The following is a 4,629-nucleotide window of genomic DNA, read 5'->3' as shown; positions in this document are numbered from 1 at the left end:
CACCGCAGCCTCGACCTGCTGGGCTCCGGCAATCCTTCCGCCTCAGCCTTCCTAGTAGCTAGAATTACAGGCGCGCGCTACCACGCCCAGCTGATTTTTTGATTTATTGTAGAGATGAGGTCTCGCTGCCCGGGCGGGTCTCGAACCCGCGGGCTCAGGCAATCCACTCACCTCAGCCTCCCAAAGGCGCGGGATTACAGGCTGAGCCACCAAGCCCAGCTAAGGCTTTTCAAAGAGTGGAATAAATGACAGTCACTCACTGGAAAAACAGATAACATTTTCCACATGCACCAATCTGAAAATATGGTTATTTACTATGCAGAATGTTATTTAAATTAGAAGATAAAATTGTTAAGTAATAAAAAAGATCTTTACTGCAGCATTAACAGTACTGAACCTACAAACATAAAATACTGGAGTGTCTGCTTCAGAAGAAATGTCCAGAGAAACATGGTCCTCTGCTTTCAATCAAATAGCACAGATTCATAGGATTCTAGAACTAAAGGTACTTTTTAGTGATTGACTCTCCCTGTTCTGCAAAGAGGGAAATCACCAAGCAAGAGAAGTGAAAAGAAACAACGAACATTATAGTTAGTTGGTAGCAAAAACCAAGATTAACCAGGTCTCTTAATTCCCAAAGTATGTTCTTTCTGCCATGTCACATTTTATAATTTTTGCTATTTTTGATGAACTAAATTGATAAAATGAAGAAAGCAGGCAAAGAAATACTGCCGCCTGATGTTACAGGTTGTATACAATACAGATTTATAAGAAAGGCAGTAAGACATAATGAAAAACAATAACGTACATGGACTCAAAATACCCAAACTGGAGCATATCACTTCCTAACTTAAGTGCACTTAACACCTCTACGCACTGTTTAAACTGTAAAGTGATATCTGAATGTCAGTTAATGTTACCAGTTTAATGTTAAACTTTGTAATAAACTCAAATAAAATGAAATTTTTCTCCAACAATACTACATTCTCATAATAAAGCTAGTACGACAAGGTGGAGAGGCTTAAAGGAAAAAAAAAATCTAAACTTGTACTCAAGGGCTAGTCTAGATATTTAAACACTAATCTCACCAAGTGTAAAGATAATGTCAGTTATGGCACTTAAAATAAAGGATACAGTCATTCTCTTGACAGTAAATACAAAATAAAATACACTGGATGAAGAACTTTAGAGGGGCTCTTTTCCATGCATTTTATGGACTTTTTGCTAAGTAAATTATGCTAAAAACAGAACAGGATGACAGTGGAGTCAAAAAAAACGCAGACTGGAATCCTGGCTCCCCCATTTATTAGCTGTGCAATGTGAACATTTTACTTAACCTCTCAGGCCCTCACTTTCCTCAGTTGTAAAACTAGAGAACTAGAAATAACTGAGGTTAAAACATCTAGTTCAGTGTTTGGCATGTTAGAAGCATTCAATAACCATCACTAAATTTGAAAGAAAATTATTAAAATTTGTCACAAAGTTCACTATTAGTAATACAATAAAAAGTGTCTGAATGATGAATTTCAATTAAGTGACTAACACAATTCACCACATACTGTTAACCTAAAAGGTTTATTATTGTAGAGATTTAATACCAAGGTGATACAGCAAAGAACAACATGAATTTTCACATCTCTAGATTTCTTTAACTCTTTATGCAACAGTTATCTACTTGGGCTATTTCACAGGATTCTACATATCTAGCTATCAGATACTTTCCCTCTTGGTTTTAACTCAAATTTTTTTTTCTGCAGAGTGTATGGTCCCCAGTTATAACATCCAAAAGCATACCACAAAAAACACTCCTTATAAAAGGATTTTAGCCGGGCTCGGTGGCTCAGCCTGGAATCCCGCGCCTTTGGGAGGCTGAGATGAGTGGATTGCCTGAGCCAGGGGGTTCGAGACCCACCTGGGCAGCGAGACCTCATCTCTACAATAAATCAAAAAATCAGCCAGGCGTGGTAGTGCATGTCTGTAATTCCGACTACTTGGAAGGCTGAGGTGGAAGGATCGCTGGAGCCCAGCAGTTCGAGGCTGCGATGGCCGGGTACGGCCACTGCATTCCAGTCTGGGCGACAGAATGACTCCAACTCAAAAATAAAATAAAATAAATGATTTTAAAGAATCAACTATGAAATGATCATAAGTGTCAAGTTATATTCTCCAAGAAAAAGAAATCTTTCACATTTTGTATTAACCACAGCCACAACTTGAAATTAGTTATTTACTACAAAGATTTCCTGCACCCACAAAAATTCTCACTGAGAGATTAGCTGTGTACAATTGTAAAATTATCAATTCTTTAAAAGCATTCTATAATTTTGAGGATCAATAGTAAACATTTAAAATATTTTCAACAAATTAACAAGTTTATTACTTCATAAGAGACCAGTTTACTGATTGTCTTACTATTGTAAACCAGATCAATAAAGAAGTAAATGGTTTTAAGAAATACTCAGACAATGAAACTCAGTAAGGCATATCCTTTCTAGCCATTCTCACTTGTATTCTGGCATGGGGCACTACACTTCATAGTAAGAGAATAGCTTTTGGTTTATCCACAAACACTTTAATCATAAACACTGTACTAGGTGGCTTCCCCTTTTATTTTATTTTTTTATCTTCTCAGATTATATTTAGAAAGTTTTAGTTGCCAACTACATAACAATCAAATACATAGAAACACCTAATAAAGCAATAAATTTTCTTGTTATTTTAGTATGCCACCACTACCGAAAAATTATAAATTAAAATATAAGACAATTATAAGAAGCTACCAATGTAATTTAAAAGCCCCTACTACAAGATAATTCTTTTCAACAATTATTCAACTTAAAGAGATCAGTGAAATGATAAAGAGCTCATTGCAGTGGCAAAAGGCTCCATTCAAATCTTCAGTATCCGGAACTCCCATTCAAGATTCCTGTTAACTGCTAAAGGTCTATTTAGTAATTTTAACGACATTCTGTACTTTTACAGTAGTACTGAATATGAAACCACCCGTAAATTAACCTTGTTGGGGCTCTCTACATTAGGGCAACACAATGTACTATAAACACCAACACATACCTACTGTAATACTTCCTTTTCATGGTGAAGTCAAAACATAAAAGCGCTAGGAAGACCAATTCTTTGATTTTTTCCACTCCTCACCCGCAACAATACCGTAACTCTGAATTTAAACTCCCACAAACATGTCCTATCTTGATTTTTTGGATAAATTCAAATAATTTTTCCATAATCACAAAAAGGTTATCGTCTAAACTGGCTCGAGAGGGCAGGGGCTAATCCCACTTGGGGCAGTTAGGGAACTGGGGCGCCAGGGCTAATCCCTGCACCAAGTTAACGAGTTTCCTGAAACTTTTGTCTCATCGTCCTACTATTTCATGCTTCAAATAGAGATGAAGAAAACACCAAGTGAGATGCACACTGAGCTGTGAGTGATCCCGGGTCAGCCTGATTCTCTGCCAGAAAAGGGCAGGTCACATTTACTCTCATTATAGCAGTTTTTTCTCCTTCTCATCCCTTCAATGAACCTGCGAGAGTATTATTACGCTATTGTGTAATTCATCGGTAGTTACAATACTTCACATCGCTACACCGTGACTACTGCCTAAATACACTTTCAGACCTTCCATTCCTCACTCCAGGACTGCAAACCTCCCTCGCTAGAAGAGAAAAAGTTCCTAAGAGGCAGGCAGACCCGAAAGGGTTTTCTGAAGTTTCTTAGGCTCTCTTGTCCCAATCTCAAAGCGTATAGACATCCAAGGGTTCCCAGAAACAATGAGCTACAAAAGTACAGAGTAAACGGGAAAGAAGAGGAAGTATCAGAACAATACCCAAACCAAACAGCACCGAAAGCCCGTGGGCGCCTCTACCATCCCAGTCCACTACCCCCACTTCCCTACTTTAATCAAGCTCTTCAACTCGTTGAAATGGCCCCAAGCCCACACACACACACACACACAAACACACATACACACCAAATGCTCTCCGAGGAAGGGGGCAGAAGGAAAAGCAGCAAGTCCTGGTGGATCAGAGCTGCGATGCCTTTTCTGTCCAGGGGAAGGAGGCAAGCCAAGGGTTGTGCAAAGAGCGGAGAGCTGAGTGCTCCTGGGGGGAGGGGGGAATTAGGGCGCCAGGGCTAATCCCCCGCCGGGGCCGCCGGTGGGAAGGGGCAGGAGGGGAGCGGCCCGGCGCTGGGGACGCCGGGCTGCGCGGGGCTTCGGGTCGCGGGAAGGGGAGAGAAGTGTGGCGGCCCCACCGGCGGGCGGGTAGGAGGGTGGGTGGCGGCGCCCGCGAGGAAGGCGGTTCCATGCGGAGCGAGGGTTTCGGGGGGAGAGCGCGACCCCGGCCCTGCGCGCGCCGCCTGCACCCTCGAGCTCATACCTCAAACCTGCTCTTGGTCACTCCGTTCACGTCCCTCCTCATGGGGCCGGCGGGTGCGGCCCGGGCCGGGCGCTGCGGCGAGCTGGGCGCAAAGGCAGGGGGCCCCGGGCAGGCCCGGGAGTTCCGGGACGCGGAGGAGGCGGAGGAGGGACAGGGCTGGGGCCGTCGGCCGCGGAGGGGAGACCTCTAGGCTCCGGCGAGGCCTCCTCCACCTCCCGCGGCGCCCGCGGCCGCGAC

At 42.9% G+C, this 4,629-nt stretch overlaps 1 pseudogene; it reads right to left on the bottom strand.

The window, feature by feature from the left end:
* The window catches only part of LOC103262929, a 19,339-nt pseudogene extending 15,019 nt beyond the window's left edge, over positions 1 to 4,320 (bottom strand).
* Between the last annotated feature and the right edge of the window lie 309 nt (positions 4,321 to 4,629).

The sequence above is a fragment of the Carlito syrichta genome, unplaced genomic scaffold (assembly GCF_000164805.1).
Source record: "Carlito syrichta isolate Samal-C Ts95f unplaced genomic scaffold, Tarsius_syrichta-2.0.1 Scaffold304662, whole genome shotgun sequence".
In the NCBI taxonomy this organism is placed as follows: Eukaryota; Metazoa; Chordata; class Mammalia; order Primates; family Tarsiidae; genus Carlito; species Carlito syrichta.
This window is presented reverse-complemented; position numbering and strand designations above follow the sequence as displayed.